Raw genomic sequence first — 12,512 nt, forward strand, 5'->3', positions numbered from 1 at the left:
TACCAAGAAGGCAGGGCCGTTATTTTCAAGATTATTGTTGAGCTGGACAGTAGGAGAGGAGAATAGGGCAAGTTAAACACCACAAAGCTTGCTCTTCATGCAGAGATCTGGTCATTTTTCTTGAACAGGCAATTCTTCATTTAGTTTCTAAAATTCTGGAAAAGTTGTAACAATATTTGCCAGCTTTCATGGAAGTGTACATTTTCAAAGGTCCTTACTCCACCATTTTCATTGTCATCTGGGCATTTATTTCTAAGAAAATCTCTTAAGTACTTCTAAGATTTACTTTCCAAACCCTTTATTGTGAGAATTCAGTTTTTACTACAACTTATTTTATCTGTTCTCACTTAAATAATGTTCAGAGTAGCTAAAATAAAAATTTATTATTGCTTTTACTTCTCATTTCTTGGATATTTGCAACTAATCTTGTTAATACCTGTTTAGTGATATCAATAATTCAATTGGCATGATGAAATATAAACATTTCCTGCAGGAATTATTGAGAAATAAGAGATAATACATAGTTCTATCTACATGAACATAAGGGTTACAGCTATTACCAGCAGAAAACTTGTTTCAAAATAAGCCATGACGGACTTAGAGATAAGCCTGATTATTATAATTTGGGTGCTATAGCCATGTTATTAAGAACTGAATCCTATTAAATTTGTGAAACTCATAATCCTTTAATCTAGTATAATCTGTTCTGCAATAACACGATGGCCAAATCCTATGAAGCCCATCATTATCAAAAGGCACATTTTAAAAACAATAATCTTGGGGGAAACCTTAAAGATGGCAACGAGTAAGATGTGGAGATCACCTTCCTCCCCACAAATACATCAAAAATACATCTACACGTGGAACAACTCCTACAGAACACCTACTGAATGCTGGCAGAAGACCTCAGACTTCCCAAAAGGCAAGAAACTTCCCACGTACCTGGGTAGGGCAAAAGAAAAAAGAAAAAACAGAGACAAAAAAATAGGGACGGGACCTCCGCCTCTGGGAGGGAGCTGTGAAGGAGGAAACGTTTCCACACACTAGGAAGCGGAGACGGGGATTGGCGGGGGAAGCTTTGGAGCCACGGAGGAGAGCACAGCAACAGGGAGGGGTGCAGAGCGCAAAGCGGAGAGAATCCCGCACAGAGGATCAGTGCCAACCAGAACTCCCCAGCCTGAAACGCTTGTCTGCCCACTGGGGTGGTGTAGGGGCTGGATGCAGAGGCTTGGGCTTCAGAGGTCAGACCCCAGGGAGAGGACTGGCATTGGCTGTGTGAAGACAGCCCGAGGGGGCTAGTGTGCCACAGCTGAGGGAGTCTGGGAAGAAGCCTGGGTCTGCGAGAGACGCAAGGGACCATTGTTGTGGGGTGCGCAAGGAGAGGGGCAGGCCTGTCATAGGAGCTTCTTGCTCCGTGTGCTCAGACGGCAGAAAACTGCCTACACAAGCTCCAGGGGCGGGAGTGAGCTGTGGCTGTTATTTCGGACCCCAGAAGCAGGCACAATGGCTACTGCTGTGGACGCGATGGCTACTGCTGCTGCTGCCACCAAGCATTCTGTGAGCAAGCGCAAGTCACTGCCCACACCTTCCTGGGAGCCTGTGCAGCCCACTACTGCTGAGGGTCCTGTGATCTGAGGACAAGCTCCCCGGGAGAGCGCATGGTGTGCCTCAGGCTGTTGCAAACTTCCTGCTGGTTTCTGCTGCCACAGGCACTCCCCGCACATCCCAATGGTGACTGCTGTATCCCTCCCTTCCCCGGGACTGAGTGAGCAAGTGAGCCCTAATCAGCCACTGCTTCGCTTCCTCTTGCCTGGGTGGGGAACAGACGCCTGAAGGTGGCCCACACACAGATGCAGGGCCAAAACCAAAGCTGAACTCCAGCGGCAGTGCGACCAAAGAAGAGAGAGGGAAATATGCCCTTGCAGCCAGAGGAGCAGCGGATTAAATCCCTGCAGTCGCCTTGGTAAACCCTGCATCTGTGGAATACATGAATAGACAAGGAGTGTTCCCACAATTGAGGCTGCAGATTTTGGGGGTAACTGTGGACTTTGTGGTCAAGTACACATGGGAGGCAGGCCAGATCAGAGACTGAGCTGGCCCCACAGTGCCCACAGCAGGTCCAGAGACCGACCTAGAAGTACTGGGGACGTCCTGGGCAGGCTGTGGCTCACTGTGGGGGCAGGACACTGACAGCTGAAGGTCCAGGAAAATACTATTATTATTATTTTTTCTTTGTTTTCTTCTGTTATTCTTCTTCTTTTTAACGGTTCTTTTTTTAAAAAATTTATTTATTTATTTTTGGCTGTGTTGGGTCTTCGTTTCTGTTCGAGGGCTTTCTCCAGTTGCGGCAAGCGGGGGCCACTCTTCATCGCGGTGCGCGGGCCTCTCACTATTGCGGCCTCTCTTGTTGCGGAGCACAGGCTCCAGACGTGCAGGCTCAGTAGTTGTGGCTCACGGGCCCAGTTGCTCCGCGACATGTGGGATCTTCCCAGACCAGGGCTCGGACCCGTGTCCCCTGCATTGGCAGGCAGATTCTCAACCACTGCGCCACCAGGGAAGCCCTTAACTGTTCTTTTAATTTTTACTTTTATTTACTTTTTCCTTTCTTTTTTATCCTTTTATTTTTAATATTAAACATTTTCTTCTATTTCTACTTTACTTTCTCATTATATTGTGTTTTTTCCCTTGCCTTTGTTTTTTTCCTTGTTTTGCTTTACTTTTATCTTCTTTTTAACTATATTTTCTATTTTTCTATTTTTACTTTACTTTTTTGCTGTTTTGTGTTTTTTCCTTTTGCTTTCTTTTGTCTTTATCTTTTTTTTGTTTTTGTGTGTTTTATGCTTTCTTTGTCTTTTTTTTAGTTTGCTTTCTGCTTTTTATTTGTTTTTGGTTTTTGTAGTTTAGTTTTAGTGTTTGTTTTCGTTTTGGGGCTCATTTATTTGTTTGCTTGTTCTCTTCTTTTTTTGTTTTCTCTCTTTTTTTTTTCTTGTGTGTGTGTTTCTTTGTGTATTTTTGTCTGTTCGGTTTTTCTTTTACCATTTGTATTGGGGTTTTGTTTCTCTGTTCATTTTCTTTTCTTTCTTTTTTTTCATTTTCTTCTGTGCCTTGAGGCTTGTGGGGTTTTGGTGCTCCGGCCAGGGGTTGGGTCTGAGCCTCTGAGGTTGGAGAGCTGAGTCTAGGACGTTGGACCACCAGAGAACTCCCGGCCCCTGGGAATATTAATCGGTGAGAGCTCTCCCAGGGGTCTCCATCTCAACACTAAGACCTGGCTCCGCCCAACAGCCAGCAAGCTCCAGTGCTGGACGCCTCACGCCAAAAAACTAGCAAGACAGGAACACAATCCCACCAATTAGCAGACAGGCTGCCTAAAGTCATACTAAGCTTACAGACACACCAAAACACACAACCAGATGCGTCCCTGCCCATCAGAGGGGCAAGATCCAGCTCCACCCATCAGAATGCAGGCACCAGTCTACAGCACTAGGAAGCCTACACAAGCCACTGGACCAACCTCACCCACTGGGGGCAGACACCAGAAGTAAGAGGAACTATGACACTGCAGCCTGCGGAAAGGAGAACCCAAACACAGTAAGTTAAACAAAATGAGAAGACAGAGAAATATGCTGCAAATGAAGGAGCAAGGTAAAAACCCAAAAGACCAAACAAATGAAGAGGAAATAGGCAGTCTACCTGAAAAAGAATTCAGAGTAATGATAGTAAAGATGATCCAATATCTCGGAAATAAAATGAAGAAAATACAAGAAACGTTTAACAAAGAACTAGAAGAACTAAAGAGCAAACAAACAGTGATGAACAACACAGTAACAGAAATTAAAAATACTCTAGAAGGAATCAATAGCAGAATAACTGAGGCAGAAGAACGGATAAGTGAGCTGGAAGATAGAATGGTGGAAATAACTGCTGTGGAGCAGAATAAAGAAAAAAGAATGAAAAGAATTGAGGGCAGTCTCAGAGACCTCTGGGACAACATTAAAGGCACCAACATTTGAATTATAGGGGTCCCAGATGAAGAAGAGAAAAAGAAAGGGTCTGAGAAAATATTTGACAAGATTATAGTTGAACACATCCCTAACATGGGAAAGGAAATAGTCAATCAAGTCCAGGAAGCACAGAGCGTCCCATACAGGATAAACGCAAGGAGAAACACGCTGAGACACATATTAATCAAACTATCAAAAATTAAATACACGGCTTCTCTGGTGGCACAGTGGTTAAGAATCCACCTGCCAAAGCAGGGGACACAGATTTGAGCCCTGGTTGGGGAAGATCCCACATGACGCGGAGCAACTAAGCCCATGTGTCACAACTACTAAGCCTGCACTCTAGAGCCCGCGAGCCACAACTACTGAAGCCCGGGCACCTAGAGACCGTGCTCCACAACAAGAGAAGCCACTGCAATGAGAAGCCCCCGCACCACAACGAAGAGTAGGCCCTGCTCGCTGTAACTAGAGAAAAGCCTGCGCACAGTAACGAAGACCCAACGCAGCCAAAAATTAAAAACAACAAAAAAAATTAAATACAAAGAAAAAACATTAAAAGCAGCAAGGGAAAAGCAACAAATAACATACAAGGGAATCCCCATAAGGTTATCAGCTATTTTTCAGCAGAAGCTCTGCAGGCCAGAAGGGAGTTGCAGGATATATTTAAAGTGATGAAAGGGAAAAACCTACAACCAAGATTACTCTACCCAGCAAGGATTTCATTCAGATTTGATGGAGAAATCAAAAGCTTTACAGACAAGCAAAAGCTAAGAGAATTCAGCACCACCAAACGAGCTGTACAACAAATGCTAAAGGAACCTCTCTAAGCGGGAAACACAAGAGAAGAAAAAGACCTACAAAAACAAATCCAAAGCAATTAAGAAAATGGTAATAGGAACATACATATCAATAATTACCTTAAATGTGAATGGATTAAATGTTCCAACCAAAAGACACAGACTGGCTGAATGGATACAAAAACAAGACCCATATACACGCTGTCTATAAGAGACCCATTTCAGACCTAGGGACACATACAGACTGAAAGTGAGGGGATAGAAAAAGATATTCTATGCAAATGGAAATCAAAAGAAAGCTGGAGTAGCAATACTCATATCAGATAAAACAGACTTTAAAACAAAGACTATTACAAGAGACAAAGAAGGACACTACATAATAATCAAGGGATCAATCCAAGAAGAAGATATAACAATTGTAAATATTTATGCACCCAACATAGAAGCACCTCAATACATAAGGCAAATACTAACAGCCATAAAAGGGGAAATCAACAGTAACACAATCATAGTAGGGGACTTAAACACCCCACTTTCAACAATGGACAGATCATCTAAAATGAAAATAAATAAGGAAACACAAGCTTTAAATGATACACGAAACAAGATGGACTTAATTGATATTTATAGGACATTCCATCCAAAAACAACAGAATACACTTTCTTCTCAAGTGCTCATGGCACATTCTCCAGGATAGATCACATCTCGGGTCACAAATCAAGCCTGAGTAAATTTCAGAAAACTGAAATCGTATCAAGCATCTTTTCCGACCACAACGTTATGAGATTAGAAATCAATTACAGGGACTTCCCTGGTGGCTCATTGGTTAGTAATCCGCCTGCCAGTGCAGGGTACACGGATTTGGCCCTGGTCTGGGAAGATCCCACATGCCGTGGAGCAACTAAGCCTGTGCACCACAACTACTGAGTCTGTGCTTAGAGCTCGCGAGCCACAACTACTGAACCGTGTGCAAGAACTACTGAAGTTCCCATGCCTAGAGCCTGTGCTCCGCCACAAGAGAAGCCACCACAATAAGAAGCCCGCGCACTGCAATGAAGAGTAGCCCCCGCTCACTGCAGCTAGAGAAAGGCCATGTGCAGCAACAAAAGACCCAACGCAGCCAAAAGAAAAAAAAATCAATTACAGAAAAGAAAACTGTACAAAACACAAACACATGGGAGCTATACAACATGCTACTAAATAACCAAGAGATCACTGAAGAAATCAAGCTGGAAGTCAAAAAATACCTAGAGGCAAATGACAATGAAAACACAACGACCTAAGACCTATGGGATGCAGCAAAAGCAGTTCTAAGAGGGAAGCTTATAGCAATACAAACCTACCTCAAGAAACAAGAAAAATCTCAAATAAACAAAATAGAAGCAAAGAAAACAACAGTAAAGATCAATAAAACTAAAACCTGGTTCTTTGAGTAGATAAACGATAAACCTTTAGCCAGACTCATCAAGAAAAAAAGGGAGACGACTCAAATCAGTAAAATTAGAAATGAGAAAGGAGAAGTTACAACAGACACCACAGAAATACAAAGGATCATAAGAGATTACTACAAGCAACTATATGCCAACAAAATGGACAACCTGGAAGAAATGGAAAAATTTTTAGAAAGGTATAACCTTCCAAGACTGAACCAGGAAGAAATAGAAAATATAAACAGACCAATCACAAGTAAGGAAGTTGAAACTGTGATTAAAAATCTTCCAACAAACAAAAGTCCAGGACCAGATGGCTTCACAGGTGAATTCTATCAAACATTTAGAGAAGAGCTAACACCCATCCTTCTCAAACTCTTCCCTAAAATTGCAGAGGAAGGAACACTCTCAAACCCATTCTACAAGGCCACTATTACCCTGATACCAAAACCAGACAGAGATACTACAAAAAAAGAAAATTACAGACCAATATCACTGATGAATATAGATGCAAAACTCCTCGACCAAATACTAGCAAACAGAATCCAACAACACATTAAAAGGATCATACACCATGATCAAGTGGGATTTATCCCAGGGATGCAAGGATTCTTTGATATATGCAAATAATCAGTGGGATACACCGTATTTACAAACTGAAGAATAAAAGCCATATGATCATCTCAATAGATGCAGAAAAAGCTTTTGACAAAATTCAACACCCATTTATGATAAAAACTCTCCAGAAAGTGGGCATAGGGGGAACATACCTCAACATAATAAAGGCCATATACAACAAACGCACAGCAAACATCATTCTCAATGGTGAAAAACTGAAAGCATTTGCTCTAAGATCAGGAACAAGATAAGGATGTCCACTCTTACCACTATTATTCAACATAGTTTTGGAAGTCTTAGCCATGGCAATCAGAGAAGAAAAAGAAATAAAAGGAATACAAATTGGAGAAGAAGTAAAATGGTCACTGTTTGCAGATGACATGATACTATACATTGAAAATCCTAAAGATGCCACCAGAAAATTAGTAGGGGTAATCAATGAATTTGGTAGAGTTGCAGGATACAAAATTAATGCACAGAAATCTCTTGCATTCTTATACACTAACAACAGAAGATCAGAAAGAGAAATTAAGGAAACAATCCCTTTCACCGTTGTAACAAAAAGAATAAAATACCTAGGAATAAACCTACCTACAGAGGTATAAAAAACCTGTATAAGAAAACTATAAGACACTGATGAAAGAAATCAAAGATGACACAAACAGATGGAGAGATATACCATGTTCTTGGACTGGAAGAATCAACATTGTGAAAATGACTATACTACCAAAAGGAATCTACAGATTCAGTGCAATCCCTATCAAATTACCAATGGCATTTTTCACAGAACTAGAACAAAAAATCATAAAATTTGTATGGAGACACAAAAGACCCCGAATAGCCAAAGCAACCTTGAGAAAAAAAGAAAAATGGAGCTGGAGGAATCAGACGCCCTGACTTCAGACTATACTACAAAGCTACAGTAATCCAGACAGTATGGTACTGGCACAAAAACAGAAATATAGATCAGTGGAACAGGATAGAAAGCCCAGAGATAAACCCACTCACCTATGGTCAACTGATCTATGACAAAAGAGGCAAGGATATATAATGGAGAAAAGACAGTCTCTTCAATAAGTGGTGCTGGGAAAACTGGACAGCTACATGTAAAAAATGAAATTAGAACACTCCCTAATGCTATACACAAAAATAAACTCAAAATGGATTAAAGACCTAAATGTAAGACCAGACACTATAAAATTCTTAGAGGAAAACATAGGAAGAACACTCTTTGACATAAATTATAGCAAGATCTTTTTTGACCCATCTCCTAGTGTAATGGAAATAAGAACAAAAATAAACAAATGGGACCTAATGAAACTTAAAAGCTTTTGCAGAGCAAAGGAAACCATAAACAAGATGAGAAGACAACCCTCAGAATGGGAGAAAATATTTGCAAATGAATCAACAAAGGATTAATCTCCAAAATATACAAACAGCTCATGCAGTTCAATATCAAAAAAGAAAGAAACCCAATAAAAAATGGGTGGAAGAGCTAAGTAGACATTTCTCCAAAGAAGACATACTGATGGCCAAGAGGCATGTGAAAAGATGCTCAGCATCACTAATTATTAGAGAAATGCAAATAAAAACTACAATGAGGTATCACCTCAGAATGAGGTGAATGGTCAGAATGGCCATCATCAAAAAATCTACAAACAATAAATGCTGGAGAGGGTGTGGAGAAAAGGGAACCCTCTTGCACTGTTGGTGGGAATGTAAATTGATACAGCCACTATGGAGAACAGTTTGGAGGTTCCTTAAAAAACTAAAAATAGAATTACCATATGACTCAGCAATCCCACTACTGGGTATATACCCAAAGAAAACCATAATTCAAAAAGACACACGCACCCCAATGTTCACTGCAGCACTATTTACAATAGCCAGGTCATGGAAGCAACCCAAATGCCCATTGACAGAAGAGTGGATAAAGAAGATGTGGTATGTATATGCAATGGAATATTAGCCATAAAAAGGGACGAAATTGGGTAATTTGTAGAGATGTGGCTAGACCTAGAGACTGTCATACAGAGTGAAGTAAGTCAGAAAGAGAAAAACAAATATAGCATATTAATGCATACACGTGGAATTTAGAAAAATGGTACAGATGAACTGGTTTGCAAGACAGAAACAGAGATACAGACATAGAGAAGAAACATATGGACAGTAAGTGGGGAAAGGGTGGGTGGGATGAATTTGGAGATTGGGATTGACATATATACACTAATATGTATAAAATAGATAACTAATGAGAACCTGCTGTATAGCACAGGGAACTCCACTTCGCTGTACAGTAGAAACTAACAACACTGTAAAACAACTATACTCCAATTTAAAAAATAAAAATAAAGAAAGAAAGAAAGAAAGAAAAACAATAATCTCATTGGGGAAAGAGGATTTGGGGTGAGTCAAGTTAAAACCTAAAAAGTTCCCTAGATTTAGTGATAAGGAGATTACTGCCATTTACTACTTACATATCTAAAATTCTTGAATCTGTGGGTTTATAGTTTTAATCAAATTTGAAAAAAATTTAGCCTTATTTCTTCAGATACGTATTTCTTCAGGTATTTTTCTGTCCTGAAACACCCCTGCCCTGCCCCCACCCCCAACATACACTCCTTTTGGGACTCCAATTACACATATATTGGGGTCACTGAAGTTGTCTTATATATCATGGATGCTATTTTTCATTAAAAAAAATTTTTTTTTCCTGAGTTTCATTTTGGATAGTTTCTGTTGCCATGTCTTTAAATACACTAATCCTTTCTTCTGTGGAAGTTTAATCTGTTGTTAATCCAATCCAGTGTATTTTTCTTTTCAGACACTGTATTGTTCATCTCCAAAAGTTTGACTTGGGTCTTTTTTATATCTTCAATGTTTCTACTTAACTTTTTGAACATATGCAATACATTTATAATAATTATTAATGTTACGGTCTTCTAATTCTACTATCTGTGTCAATTCTGGGTTAGTTTTGATTGGAGGATTATTTTTCTCACTAACATTTATGTTTTTCCTACTTCTATGCATGCCTGGTAATCTTTCATTGTATGCCAGACATTATGAATTTTACCTTGCTGGGTGCTAGATATTTTTGTACTCCTATAAATATTATTGAGCTTTGTTCTGGAATGCATTTAAGTTATTTTACAGTAGTTTGTTGCCTTCAAGACTTGCTCTTATGGCTTGTTAGGGTGGTTGACAGCAGAGCTCAGTCTAGGGCTAAGTACTACCTTCTATTGAAGCAAGACCTTCTTGAGTACTCTACTCAATGCCTTGTGAATTATAAATTTTTCTAATCTGGCTGGTGAGAATAGACACATTCCTGGTCCTGTGTGAGTGCCTGGCACTGTTCCTTCTAGTCCTTTGAGATGGTTCTTTCCCCAGTTTTGGGTAGTTTCCTCATATGCGTGCATAGAATACTTGAGAGGAACCCTCTCTAGATACCCAAGGTTCTCTTTCTGTGTTACTCCCTCCTCTCTAGTATGGTATCCTGTGAACTCTATCCACGTTGGTCTCCCTGCTTCTCAGTTCCACGTCCTTGACTCCGGGAGTCTGCAGGTCTCTGCCTAGGTTCTCTTTCCTTGTGTTGCAGCCAGGAAACTCTCTCAACAAAATAAGCTGGGACAATTGTAAGGCTTACTTTGTTTCCTTTTTCTAGGAATCGCTTCCCTTTGCTGTCTGATGTCAAGTATCTTGAAAACCATTATTCCATATATTATGTTTGTTTTTGTTTTTATGTGGGAGGATAAATTCAGTACATTACTACTCTATCTTGGCTGAAAGTCAAAGTGCCACATTTGAATAAACTTCTGTTAGCTGTTCTGAATTTTAAAAGCAGAGGACAGGACATCACTCTATAAAAGTATGAACTAAAGTTAGTCTAAAAATCCTTTCTATACGTATACAGGCTCTGACAGTTTTTTTTTTCTTCTGATTGTAGTTCTGTAGCTTTCCATAGAAAAAGAAATCCTACCGTCACATCTAAAATATATTTATGAAATAATGTAATTATTCTACATATCTACTGTCTATTAAATATGCTATAATTTTCTATAATTATGTATTCTATAAAAATAGATGATTTTTAAATGGAATTAAAAAGTAATAGCACAAAGCCAGGAAGGACTCTTATCCTCTCATTCCCCTATTAAGATAAAAAATGTACAATGTGAAAATGTCAAAAATTCACATATGTGTAATAGATTCATGATTATAAATTCTATAAGGCCCAAATACAGATCCATCTTAGGTGGATGCATATATAAATATTAAAAGATAATCTAGGTGTGATGTTGATGAAGAAAGATAAAGTCTCTTAATTCACTGTAAACCAGAAAACTTTCTGCTCATTCACTTAGACCTCATACCCTGATTATTACTCATTCACATTGGCGTGTTTTCCTTGGGTTGAGAAATAAATTACCAAACTGTTAAATTTAAGGGTAAAGATGGAGAGCAGAATTCAGGCAACCAGTATAAAATTATAGTTGCAACTTCTATCTCAACTATGCTATTCTACTCTCCAGAAAACACATCATCCTTAACATACTTGAAACGTCTTCCTTCAAGTTTTATTACCTTTCTAAGAGGTGATGCACTTGCCAAAATTGCTGCATGATTCAGAGGTACAAGGGATATCAACATCTGAAGTTACATGCTTGAAATGAGTTTTCCCACTTCGTGAATTAGTCTGGCATAATTCTCTACCCCTAGTGATTTTCTGTACCTCAAGATGATCCACTGGCTTAGGATCACAATCAGTATATTTCAGAATAGTTTTGTAAGTCTAAATAAGAGTTTTTAGTCATTTCTGAGTGGACAGATATCATCAAATTGTGAAAAGGACTAAAACTGAGAGGTCACAAGTGGAGGTGGTATCAGTCAGGGTCATCTGCCCAGGGAAAGAGCTGTGGCAATACAATGGGGACCACAAAGTGAAAAAGCAGAAGCCTTCACTGGGTATGGCTAAGAGCTATGGGTCCCTAGACAGAAAAGGGAATGAGGCAGGTAAACAAAGAGTTGGTACTTCAAGAAAAAAGTCCAAGAATTACACAAAACTAAAATCAGGAAGGAAGGGAGAACCAAGTAAAAGTAATAAATAAAAGATCATATTTGGTTACCGTGAAAACAGAATTTCCATGATCAACTGCTAGAGGGCATAGCTATGCTGATCTGGAAAATAAACCACCTGAAGGTATTAAAAATCTGGGTAAGAAAACTGTTCTTAAAATGCTCTTTCACAAGAAAATGCTCTAGATAGCATACACACCATTTGATGTCCTCTTTAACAAGCAGTCTGTGTCTCCTTTTAAAGGTGAATCATGAGCAGCCCTCACTTCCTAGTAGTGAACTCCTAACTTGTCTCCTGCTGCTTTGATGTGCTTGTATTCACTGAGGGTCATTTGATATTAGTTAAAACTTTAAAACAGATTAAAGTGGTTAATTTTGTAGCACATTCGGTTAGTACTTTCTTCTGCAGGAAGATGATAAATGAAATGAATCCATGGGCAGCACGAAAGAGCTCACATGTCTCCCCAAGTACTTAATTCACAGAAAATGACTGGCTCAGAGGGTTCTTCTGCCTCCACTTTGCTTTGAAAATCACCCTGGGTAATCAGCTGAACCAGGGCTACTACATATTATCTAGGCTGTGCATGGA

At 39.6% G+C, this 12,512-nt stretch overlaps 1 protein-coding gene across 7 annotated transcripts in view; it reads right to left on the reverse strand.

The window, feature by feature from the left end:
* TRIM2 (tripartite motif containing 2) overlaps positions 1 to 12,512 on the reverse strand; it is a 223,434-nt gene that overhangs the window by 13,306 nt on the left and 197,616 nt on the right. The gene's annotated exons all lie outside the window — the stretch shown is intronic.

Source organism: Eubalaena glacialis, chromosome 5, assembly GCF_028564815.1.
Source record: "Eubalaena glacialis isolate mEubGla1 chromosome 5, mEubGla1.1.hap2.+ XY, whole genome shotgun sequence".
NCBI classification, from domain to species: domain Eukaryota; kingdom Metazoa; phylum Chordata; class Mammalia; order Artiodactyla; family Balaenidae; genus Eubalaena; species Eubalaena glacialis.